General features: G+C 41.7%; 1 long non-coding RNA gene across 1 annotated transcript; it reads right to left on the minus strand.

Moving 5' to 3' along the window:
• Positions 1-1,954: 1,954 nt before the first annotated feature.
• LOC113964431 lies at positions 1,955-6,558 on the minus strand. The gene is made up of 3 exons (XR_003533191.1): positions 6,408-6,558; positions 5,939-6,214; positions 1,955-3,505 (listed from the first exon to the last, which is right to left on the minus strand). It is a non-coding gene; the product is annotated as an uncharacterized LOC113964431 (long non-coding RNA).
• Positions 6,559-12,942: the final 6,384 nt, after the last annotated feature.

Genomic DNA, 12,942 nt, shown 5'->3' on the forward strand with positions numbered 1-12,942 from the left:
GCCCTGCCCAACACCTCTGCACCTCTCCACAGCTGTCCACAGGGAGGCTGAGCAGTCTTCCTTTGCAGTCTAGTCCTCTTCCACCAAATTAGTAAATAGACTGCATGTATTTTTGTTATTTTTAAAATATAAAGTGTTCTCTGTAATTTCTTAACAGTAGTTAAATAACGGATAAAAGAGAAATTAGCAGTTAAAACGTACTCTCAGTATCAATATTTTCTAAAAACAGACAGTTATTCTATTATACAAAAGGAACAGAAAAGGAAGCCCATGTTGCCAATCATACAGTTTTACATCAATCCATTCCAAAGTGATCCTCAAATTAATTTAATGAATGCTGATTGATGATCTTTAGTCTATTTTAGAAGTTGTTCACTACATACTTGAACTAAGAAGAATTTTACACAGAATATGAGATAATAGTTGGAGAAGCTTATCTGCATTATCCTTACAAGACAGCTAACAAGTTACACCCTAGTAAAATTGTTGCCCCACTGCTGTCAAAAGCAAATCAGTAACTCAAAGGAGTAGAGTCAAGATGTTATTGGAATTTGGAAGAAGCAAAAGGTTAGAAGTATCTTTAATGCCTCACCTTCTCAGATCCATTGTCTCAACACACTGTTTAAGCTGATAAGCGTCACTGGTTATCAATGGAAACATAGCAGTGTTCTCAAATCTTTTGGGATAATCTATTCTCAATAAAGAAGGAAGCAAAAGCAGGTTGACTCTTTGGAGTCTTTATGCTTACTACCAGTAGTGTAAGTCATACTTAATACAAGTAGTGCCAGAAAGCATTTAACCTCAGAGAAAAGAGAAATTGTAAAATTCAATGCCTGTAAAGCATAGGAGATCTGTAAAACAAAAAGCAGAGTCCCACCTGTACAGGTATGGCAGAATATTGATGTAAAAGAAAAGGTGTCTCAGTTTTAGTAAAACCTAATCTTCTCAAGCAATGATTGAAGTGTCCATTTGGTTTCACCCCCTTCATAGCCAGTTTTCAGTGTATAGGTGTACCACATAATGTAGCAAAGGAGAATTTGTCTGTTAAGAGGCTGATGAATAGTAACCTGTCTGCTCTGGCCAGCACTTCTCACAAACAGTCTTTGGTGAGCCAGTTGCATTGTCAGATCTTCCGGAAAGACATTTGTCACTTGCCATATCATGAATTTTAGAAAAAATGCTCAAAAGGCTGAAGAAAGCCAGGTTGGAGGATGAGGGGTGGAGTTGTTTATACTGTTAGGTATGTGTATTGTATAATTCTCTCCCTTTTCCTCCTTTTTCATTTTCTTTCTTTCCAGAGAAGCTTGTTTATATCAATCTTAATAATCATTTCTCTTGGGGGAAGAGGGGGAAAGACTGAATCTTTGAGGATAAGAAAGTGTGTGGGCTTTCACAGTTTTTCCATAACATTAAAATCACTTACATCAAAATTATTATGCATTTGCAGAGTCTTCAGATACTATTTTAATGACTATGTATTTCATGTACTATTTTAACTGGAAATTGTCATTTAATACATTTATCACTCATTGTGTCAGTCTTATACATCACAAATCAAGGCAAGTTTCTGTCAAAGGACTCCATAATACATTGCTGTGGAAAATGATACCTCAGGTCTGCAAGAATAAAGCTTTGATTGCTAAAGCTTTCACTTACATGATGATAAGTATAAATTGTTATATGAAAATGGAACTGCCTTTAAGCAAGCAAATAATCCAATCCGTTTTAGACACAGGTCTTTAAAAGAGGGGTCGTAGATGTAAGCCCAGTCCCTATTCTGCTGACCATACACATCTTTCTGAAAAGCCAATGAAACAACTTCCCTGTTATTTATGTCTCTAAGACCCAATCAGCTTGGAAGGGCAGCACCAAAACCCGCTTTCCTGACATGAGTAGTATTTGGCTTAGGCTCCTTATAGGATTTGTTTTAACAGATGACAACCGTGGAGTGAAATTACCAAATACCAAGTTTATTCTTGGTAGGAAAACTTGCACAACAAATGCAATAAGTTCAAAAAGAGAAAATTATTCTTTTCAGTGGTTCCATAGAAGCAATGCAGCCACAAGGTCTTTCCTGAGCAAATCCAACACTGATCCTCAATTTTACAAGTTTGTTTGGAAGGTTTCACCAGTTGGAAAAAGCTTCTCTTGATGCTCTCTGCCAGAGCACAGCTTCTCCTCTGTGAGCATCATTCCCCAGGCTTTCCTCAATCTCACTGTCCAGAAAGGGCCACAGTTTCAGATCATGGCAGGGCAGATTAAGAACAACACACCGTTTCTGCAGCACCAACCAGTCCTCTATATCTGTGAATCTCCTAATTTACATCAGCACAGAATATGCTCTTCTAAGTCCTGACACCTGATCAGCTTTTCCTACCCTAACTATACTTTCTGCATTACTGGGATGTTCAGATCTGTTGCATTCTTTGTGCTATGGACTCCTCGCTCACTCATGTCCTTTTGCAAACGAAAGACTCGGTGTCAGAAAGAGAGGGCACAAACTCCATGCTATACAGGGCTCTTATTATCAAAAGATCATTTAAAAAACCAAACCAAAACAACACAGGGCATTCCCAAGGACCTATCCTTGGATACAAATATGTTTCAAATTAAAAAGTGAGGCTAGAAATGACTGCAACATAAAGAACACTTTGCTGACTAGCAAATCTGGTAAACTCATGTCTTTTCCAGATGTATGTATTGCACTGTATTTTAAAATGACCACATTTCATGTTTTTTAGCCACGTATTCTTGAAATTGTCTCTCTGACTGTAAGCGTAATATTGTTTTTTAAGTTTTCAAATTGGTTAGATGCTTTTTTCTTTCTCTTTTCCAATATTTCCCTTGCTGGTATTAAAGCATACAATGTAACATAACTGCCTAACAATACCTCCTACTTTTTCACTGTGATTTCCTGACTTTGTCAGAATCTTTATAGATAGGGTTTCTCTTAGAAAAAAAAAAATCTAACTCCTTCAAAGAAGACAAAGTGTATATGTGTATATTTATGCCTTGTATATATCCTAGGCTCCTGGTCTGTTTGCTTGCCAGTATGATTGATTGACTGCGTCCCGAAAGTTGTTTATAAAAACCGGCAGGCCCAGTGTTTGTACAGATCTGAAAACACCCAAAGAAAACCAAGCGCCCGGTGATCGCCCTGTTGGCTCTGTTCCTGCAGCCTCAAATGGGAGTAGTGTTGCGGCGGTGGTTCTAAATAGTGCCGACGGCGACTGGCCCTTCCTCCTCCTCCCTGGGCTACAGCGGAGCCCCCGCAGCCGGGGGATTTGCACGTTCGCGGACCGCGGATGGCGGCTAAGCGGAGCGGCCCTCGGGGATTGCGAGGGCGACCCGGGAAGATTAATCAGCTTGTCGTTGCTCAGGCTCCGAAGAGGCGGGGGGATCGCGGGAAGGGGGGAGGAGCGGTGTCTTGTTTTTTCTTCCCCTGTTTCAGGAGAGTCCCCTGTCCCCCCAGGGTGACAAGCGGGTCACTTTACAGCTGTGTCACCTGGAGCAAAAATGAAATAATAAAAAGCAAGCTACCCACAGATTGAGGAGGTTTACTCCAATATTTTTTTGTATGTTCAAACCCCCAGCCCCGCCGGAGTCGAGCAGAGCAGAGCCGAGGCGAGCCCCGCCCCGCTGGTCTCCACCTGCCAGGGTGCAGGGCCGGGAGAATATTCTGCCCTAATCCCCCTCTCCCGGGGGTCTTTTCCATGTGGATCCCATTATCATCATTTGCTCCTAGTATAAGGGGGATTAAGGCGATTAGAATGAAAATAATTAAATGATTTTTCAATTCACCCCTTCATGCAACTGGAAAGAGAGAGAAGGGACTCTACCCAGAGAAACCGAGATGGGGTCTGGGATTTGAAAGGGTTTATTTTTAAAGGAAAGGAAGGAAAGGGGGAAACCTTCGCAGCTGTCAACTGTTTTCCAAACACTAGATTAATGCTGGCCAGACCTTTGTCGTAACGTGGCCCTACTGTTTTCAAATGGGTTTTCTAACCTGTAATTGTTAAGTCTCTGCGTTGAATATACAAGCAAAATAAAACTAAAAAATTCTCGGATGCTCTGGTGTTTTGTTGTTGTTTTGGAGGTGAGAAGGTGGAGAAAATCTTTTGAGGATGGGGTAGTTTGTTTCTTTGGTGTTTTTTTCCTGTTACAAGCAAAAATCCTCTATTTCATAATTTTGAATAAAGCTATAGTCCTGACGAAAGGATTTAAAGATGTAAAAATAACAGACGAATTTTAATCTGATGAAAGGATAATCATTTCGTCAGCCTCTCTTCTTTTTCAATGAAAGTGCACTGAACAAGTGACAAAACTGCTTATATACATGTGCACACATACTAAAGCTATGTGTTCATTTAGGTATCTTTATGAACCTGTACCTCAATATTTACTGTTTTCGTTTGCACGGATAAAATTTAGAGCTTAAATCCGTGTTTGAGAAAAGGTAAAAGGGTTAGTTAATTACAAGCACCTTCGCCGTCTTCTCTCCCTTTCTTTTTGTTTTGTTTTGTGTTTTTTTGTAGTTGTTTTGTTTTGGTGTGGGTTTTTTTGTTTTGGTTTGGTTTTTTTGGGTTTTTTTGTTTGTTTGTTTGTTTTTTAAGTAGGGTTAACATTACAGAGCGTATTAAAATACAGGAATCCACTGGGGAAATTCGCGTGGCAGATTTTCGAAGACAAAAGGAGAGAGCCTTCCCAAAGACAGTGGAGGCTACGCTGATTGTCGCCCCATCTGATTTATCTGCCTGTGTCGCGATGCGTGCCAGCCCTGCCGCAGAGTGGGCCGGGAGGCAGGGGGGTGGGGGCAGAGCAGGCGCTTCTCCACGAAGTCCCCCCCCGCCTTTGCCCGGAGAAGCAAAGTCACTGGAATCAGTCTATTAACTTCAAATGGGCAGAGACGGCGACGTAACCCACCCCTTCATAATCACAACGAACTGAATTAAAATTTTAACCCCCCCTGAAAGGACTGGTGCTGAGGGAGAAGGCAGTCTAGCCAGAGACATTCAGAAAATGCGAAGTTTAAAGTTCTAATGCCTTTGCTACCCGAAGGCACAGCGCCAGAGCGGGTAATTCCTTTTACTAATTACTTGACAACAAGCAGATCAAAAAGAAAATATAACATTTGTGTGCTCCCTGCATACCTGAAAATCCTAACAAAAATATTGTGGATGCTCGGCTCTCACTACTCTAAGCGTACACGTCTGCCCACAGACACCACTTGGTTTGGTTTTAAAGGTTCTTCTACAGCTGGAAAATTGCCTTGCGGGGTGCTGTTATTTTTAAAATAGTAGATCTTTTAGGGTGAAATTTAACGATAGAGTTTCTTAGATTTAACGAGGAGGGGAATCCAGCTTGTTGTCAGAAGTTAATTTTCAGCTACTAGAGAAGTTTCTAACTTCAAATATTTTTCTTTCCTCTATAAATGTTATTGGCCTGCTTTCATAGTTACTGAAAAGTTTATCCGGCAAATCGAAGCCTGAATCCCGGCATTCATTTGTCAGTAACTCCTTTAGTAAATACTTGCTATTACCTCGAAGTGCCCTTTGCCCGCTGGGTCTCGCCACCAGCCCGGCAGTGTAATTCCTACCCACCGAAGCGGTCATTAATGGCAAACCTGCGGCTGCGAGGCGCTTCTCAGTTACCAATAAAACCTTTACTGCTGCTCGGCCCGAAGTGTCCTTTGAGAGCGCGCTTTTGGGCGCTTTTAGTGCCTGAGCACTGTTCTGCTTAATACCTCCCTTCCTGATCGCATTACTGGCCGTTCCCCCAGTACCCTTTATGAGCAATAAAAGCTCCGCAGGCCTCGCTCAGGGCCGCGCCACCGCGCCCCAGGGACGGGCCGGGCTCAGCTCTCATGCGGTGCGGGTGCGGAGCAGGTGACCGAACCGCGCGGTTTTTTTTCCCCCGTTTTAATGCCAAATAGACAAACCCTCGGCTTTACTCCCTTCCAATTCTTCATGGAAGTCGCGCATAGAGCTTCGGAGGGGAAGTGTCTTCTCCCGTGGCATTTCCCGCGGTGGCCAGCAGCGAAGGGCCCGCAGAGCTCCGAGGGGCTGCGGCAGAGCTGCGCGAAGGACGAGGGAGGGACAGCCGGCGGGACGGGCACTCCGCGTCTCCGCGTTATCTCCGTCCCCCCGTTGTGGGACAGACAGCTGGCTTGGGGACAGGGCGGCGGCGCTCCCCGGGCTGCCAATAGCCCCCTCCCCTCGGTCAGGTCCATGCCATTCAGAAAACGCCGAGAGGAGGGAAAAAGAGGGAGAATGAAAAAAAAATTGTACTAAAACCTCCCACAAAGACACAAAAAAACCCCACCCCAAAACAAGCCATAAATCCAAACAAAAAGCTCACACCACCAAAAACAATACAACTTCAACCTGTAGTGGCCAAATACGATTTACCTGTTGTGGCCGGGAAGGATGCTATCGCTCTTCCTTCTGGCGGGACTGGCTATCCTGGGAGATCTCCCGTCTCCTCCGGCGGCCTCTCCCTCTGTTCCCTAGAATGACACAAGCGTGTGTAACACAAAGCGACCCCCCACGCACACGCTCCCCTGGGATCGGCGCTCGCAGCCGTGCCCGGGGCGCCCCCCTCCCCCTGCCATATAAGGTGCTTCGGGAAAGCTCCGCAGGCCCCGCCAGTGCCAAGCGCTGTCCCGGTCAGTTTAGTTCTTAAGCATGGGGAAACCCTCCTTCTCCAGCAACACCCTAGAGTTTTTGTTGTGTTCTGTGGTGTTGGGGTTTTTTGGTGGTGGTTTTTTTCTCTGAGGGTATGCATTGAGGCTGATCTCAGCGAACCCCTCAGACGTGCTGGGAAGAAGCCTCCCACCCAGCTGGGGCTCCTCGGGAACCTCCAGAGCCGCGGGAGCCCCAGCCCCGCTGAGGCGAGATGAGGCACTCAGCCGGAGTGCTCAGCTGCCCGCCGCCCGCACACTGCGGGCGGACCCGTCTGTCTCCTGGTTGTAGGATTCAGGCTGGATGGAGTCCTCCCTCACACGGACGTTTGATTTAAATCTGCCTCCGGGGAAATGCAAATAAATAACTTAATCGGGAGGAGGGGAAAAAAAAATTTAAAAGAACACCCAATCCAGAAGCTGACAGGAGTTACAGACACTAAATGCATGTAGGGATGGGAGAAAGAGTAAAAGTAAATAAATCTCGGTTACCTAATTGAAAGGCAGAAGCGAGCCCTTTGTGTACACAGGGCTTCACGGAGAGGAAAGCCAGAGCACGGGGAACACGGGGGGAGCTCAGAGGCTCCTCTTGCCCCTGCTGGCGACGGGAGATTTACCTTTACCCGGCCGTCTCCTCGGGGAAAAAAAAAAAAAAAAAAAAAAAAAAAAAAGAGAAGCCCAGTAACAGGGGCGACAGGCTGAGCGGCACGGAGAGCTGCCCCCGCTGCGGGGAGTGAAGTCGGGGGTTACCTGTGGCAGTGGGGAGGCTTGGGAGCAGCACCAGTGGCAAACGGGCAACAAGGCTGGAAAAGTGCAAATAAAACACAATGAAAAGAAATAACACTTTTCGATGCCCCCTCCCATCTGCAAATAGCCTGTGTTGTTCCAGGAATGCAACGGGACTAACGAAAGAACATAGCTTTTTAGCGGGCTAAAGAAATGGTTTGACGGGGTTTTGCGTTTTGGATTTTTTTTTTAAACTTAGTGACTTTGCAAGGGTATTCGTACACTTTTCTCTGCCTAGAAGCCAAAGGATCGAACGGGGTCTCCAAAATCAGTTATATTTAATTATTTGAGGACAAATCTGATACTTTGTGATTCTGACCTAATATGAGAATGAACTGAAAACGAATCTCAAGAGAAGACTTTTTGGCGTCTCACATACGCCCACAAGCTTTTCTCCCTACATTTATAATCGTGCCCAGTAATTCCTCGAATGTAGAGGATAATGCATCTTGGAACTGTGAACTTACTCACACTGCACTTGTTTGAAGAATTTAGCTCTTTTTTACTTGAGAGGGTGCATAGTACCGAAGGACACTCTGGACACATGCTTTCAGACTGCAAATCAACCTTATTCTTTGTTCACCCACAGTAATTAATAATAACTGAGATAAACAACTTCAATTTAATGTCATATAGTGCTGTCTACATGAAAGTGTACTGACAATCTACAGTATGCAGTTTTCAGTGTTACTACCATATGCAGAACAACTCTCAAACATTTCGTTTCTCAAACGTGACCTTTCAGGTACCCCTCTCCAGGATATCAAGAGGATACTTTCCCCACTGGTCCCAAACTCGTTTGCAGCAATTCAGCCTCTTCACAAGTCAGCCTCTCACTGGACACTGATTCCAGCATCATTTCCACAAAAACCGTATGTCTGATAACTCCAAAGAGAGTACAATCATTTCCATTCAACTGTTTCAGTTAAGAAAAAAAAAAGCAGCCTGTTATAACAGATCTGTCCTAAAACTCAATTAATGTGCACATATGCACACATCTAACAAATATCAGTACTTTTTCTAATACCTGACTTGTACATTGTGGATGCAGTCAGAAGTGTCTTAAAAGTGGTGTGCAATATTCTTGATGTGCAGGTGCATATCTGGTTTTACCAGGAATGGAGAGATTGAAAAGGCCCTGTTTAGCGTCTTCAACACTATTTAGTGTCATGCATACACTGCTAATCAGACCGAGCAACTGCAGAAAAGCAATGGCCTCTCAAATTATTCCAGGCCATTGCATCTGTGACTGTAGAGTCTTAGGAAAAATAACTGTCACATTCATCTACTGTCATAATTTCCTACTATCTCCATTTTCCAGCTACCAGACAGAGTGTTTTGAAAATGCAGTTTTCATGTAGAAATACAAAGCTGATAAAATAATAATAAAAAAGGTAATTTAAAGAAAAATGTAACCATTCATGAGGTGTGGAACCAAAAACATTTAAGGTGACTGTTAAAAAAAAAAATTGAAAAAATATTATTCTTACTCAATTTCTCAAATTCCCACTTTTAAAATGAAAGTGTAAATTTAATTTACAGTTAACTTATAAAGTTTAGTTATGGAAATGTTATCAGATTATTTGCTGCACAGGCAACTGTAGACTCTGAGAGATCCCAACAGTGACTTTCAGTCCTCCTGAGGGAGCACAGCAGCAGTTGTTCAGTAATTAGCAACATTAATCAGGAGTCTACATCCCGCAGTTTAAAGCAGTGAACGGGGAAGGTAAACACATATAAATCCTTATGTCTTAGAGAGAAATCTTGCATTATGACTCTGTTGTCAATATGGAAAGTTTCCACACTAGCCCTAGCACTAGGGAAACAGCGGCTGAAACACTGACTGGTGTGGGTGAGAATTAACTCTTTAGGCAACTGAAAAGGGCAAGGTCAGCAGAATGCTCACAGGAGAAATTTCATGCCTCCGGAAAAAGTCAAGAGAGAAGTGACTACTTGTAGGCAATTGTAGTGTCAATCTGGCTATGCAAAATACTTAGATTTCTCTCCCGTTCTTCTGAGACCCAGTCAGATTGGCCTCAAATGGTCCCAGGTGGTCCCCTACTTCTTTGTGTGGTGCAGTGGTGAATCTGGACACAGGGCACTACGGGAGGTTTCCCAAAGTCTCATGCAAGGTCAGGAGTGGTTTTTACTGCCTATTTCTCCAAGAAACCTGCTGCAGTGATCTGATCTACTTCCTTACCTTCTGGGATGCTACTGTTGTGATTTCTCCTCTTGCATTTGTTCTACTGAAATACATAGAGAAAGACGGATGAAAATTTGAGAATAAGCATGAAAGCCATTTTAATGGCTGGACACTCATTTTTCTCATCTTCCTGAAGTCAGAAAACCTCTTGATTTGATACAGCAGATACTAGATACTAGAGGGCTGATTCCTAAGATGGCTGCATAAGAATTTACAAAATAAAGAGGCACAGCCTTGCCCTCCCTATTTCCACTGTCCCGTGGATGTTTTTTGGTCATCTAACTGCGTCCCCACTCTGGACTCTTTCTTTCTGCTCCAAAGGGCAGACACTGAAATATCTTAGCCAGGGAAACTGAGACCTGACATAATCTTGCTGAGAAACCCAGAGGTAGCTATTTCATGTTGCGGTATGCAAATTGAAAAAAACAGAGCATTATGAAGTGGGGCTCATCAGAGAAAGACTGAGGTGCTCTGTGAGGGGTGTGGAGCTGTCTGAAGGCTCAGGCAGCATCAACAGCACCTGGAGAAGCAATCATGGCCCTACTTTTGGAAAGAAAAGGCAGAGTGCCAGGTGGCAGCCAACCAGAGGAGCTGAGGTCTAAACAAAAACCTTATAGTAAACCAAATCAAACCACCAACAACAACAACAAAAAGGGGGAAAAAAAAGCCTAAACTCTAAACACGGAAGTAGTCTTTTGGGGTAACACATGTTTCATTGAGAGATATTAAAAAAATAAGTTGCCTATGGTGTCTCCTGCTTTTCCAAACGACATGTTTTCTCAGATACCTACACCAAAAATATCACAAAACATTACCTAGCTTATTTGTAATTCAGAAAGCCACTAAGGGGAAAAAAAAAAAGCTTTCTTCAAGGGGAGTTTGATGTGCTATTTAGCCTGCTCTGTCATTTTTCTTGTCTCTCTTCATAATCCCTATGTAATCCAGAAACGGCCAGTAAAAAAGAGAGACCCTCTGCTTGTTTAATTACTTCCTGAAAATTTGAAAACTACTACTTCAGTCTCATTGGATAATCTACTTTTAAATTACCTAGTCTTTCAAAGACAACATAATTATTTGAGTACATTTACTTCCCTAGCTATACATCATGCCTATCAAAATTAAATGCTTCCAACATACCATTGCACCATTTTAACATTTTGCTTCTGTAATACATTTAACAGTAAATTGATGCTATACTTACTTTTTAAAAAATGTTCATACCTTTAGGAGTAAAGCACAGTTAGAAGTGGATTTTTTTTTTGATGAGGGAGTAAAATTATGTAAAGAAAGATAGAGACTTAAAGAATGCAAAGCTTGGTGGCAATATTTGTGGTATTTAAGAGTTCTTTTTTTCTTGCTTAAGAAAAAGACTATTTCATTAGTACAATTAATTTCTGAACAAAAGATTTACTCAGGCATGACTTAATGAGTTTTCATTTTTTTCTACGTATAACCTACATAAGATCAATGTTATCTCAAAAGAATTCATATGATTTTCCTCTGAAAATTTTTAAGACTATTTTTCCAATACAATAAAAGGATTTACAGAAATTAAGAATAAACAGTCCAATATACTCATTTAGCAGACTATTCTACTGCCATTTTAACTGGTGAATATGTAAATTTTTAGAAATATTGTTTTTCTCTGATCCATATGATTATTTCTGCTTCTATATCAGAAAACCAAAAAAGGTCTTAACAACACGTATTGATTCATCATCAAAATATGCAGTAAGCACGTATTCAGGGTGCGGTCACTGTGTTTTTCAAAGCTGAAAGACTATCCCACACAGTACTAGGATTTCTCCTGTAGAGAAACAGGAAGCGAAAAGCAGTCACAAAACCAGACCTCTCTCCCAGATATTAGCATCGCTTTTGAGCATTCCTCTCTCAGGATATGCTGAATTTGAGGTTGGTGGTTTTTTTGTTTGTTTGTAGTGACACGTGTCAATAAACCCTCTTTTCAAAAGAGAGCAGTTATAATTGCAGGAATACATGCAGACTCTCATGGTGGGTCCTATTGGTATAGGCACCACATGTGCGTGCGTGCATGCAAGCCAGAAGACTGTCTACGGCACATGTGCAGGTCAATCCAACATGAGCAAAACCAAAAGCAAAGGAGGTAAAGAAACAGCACATAAAAAAAAGGAAAAAGAAAGAACCCCCTCTTGCTTCTAAATCATCACAAAGACTGCAATATCCTGTTATCTGTTGTAGTAAATTCATATACAAAAATAAGGAAACAAATGTTACCCTTCTGTGAAGGAAGATAATAAAAGATTGATTCTTTAAAAAGGAAAAAAAAAACCAGAGGAGAGAAAAAATATGTTGTTTTAAGCTACTCAAGAAAAGCACAGGCTGACATAACATTTAAGCTGCCCAAATTTCTTCATATTGTCTGTTACTGTTGTCTTATGGAGCAAACAGTATAGACATGAGATGAAAAACAAGTAAAAGCCATTTGATATCTGGTTGCCACAAACCTGTTTCTAAACCATGCCTTTGACCTACTGGAGGCAAGCTTTCTACACTGATTTGCATTTATTTGTTCCTACTACAGAGCTAAAAAGGACTAAAAAGCACCAAGTGAATACGCCTTTGGAAGAGCCAATAGCAAATGCATTTTACCCCAAAGAAAGAATACCATTCACCGAGGATTAGTGTTGATTTAAAAGATCTATGCAGAATGATTCCTTAATTCCATTATTATGGTTACCTAATGGTAATTAGGTATATGTAAGAAAGGCAAAAGTGTCGAGTTGTAACATTAAATGATGAAAAAACAACACAACCATTTCAGAAACCTGGAGTTTTTAGTTTTATGTCAAGGAATTAAAATCAGTTAGCTACCTGTTTTTAAAATTCTCTTTTCCAATTTCATTGATTTACCAACTCAAGTTTCTCCTCTCTCATACACTACACTTACATGTTCAGGAAATATTAAGAAATTACAAATCCTATTAAAACTTATGAACTTTTGCAGAAATACCATATAAATAAGTCATAGAATGCATAAATAAATCTTCCTCCTTTCCCTACTACGGGATCACAGCAAAACATGTGCAAAGTGAAAACTGATACATGAGAAAATATTTAACTGCTATCTACAGAACTCACATGAATAAGCTTGACTCCAGGGATATTTGCAAGACCTGGAAAGAATGACAGTAATCAACTACATAGAGATGACTAAATTTTAAAGGTTAAAGCTGTGGAACAAAATCATTAGAGGTATAGGTCCACGATTGGACCCTCAGGATCTTATTCAGTCCCC

The sequence above is a fragment of the Neopelma chrysocephalum genome, unplaced genomic scaffold (genome assembly GCF_003984885.1).
Source record: "Neopelma chrysocephalum unplaced genomic scaffold, ASM398488v2 Primary Assembly neopelma1_42, whole genome shotgun sequence".
Taxonomy (NCBI): domain Eukaryota; kingdom Metazoa; phylum Chordata; class Aves; order Passeriformes; family Pipridae; genus Neopelma; species Neopelma chrysocephalum.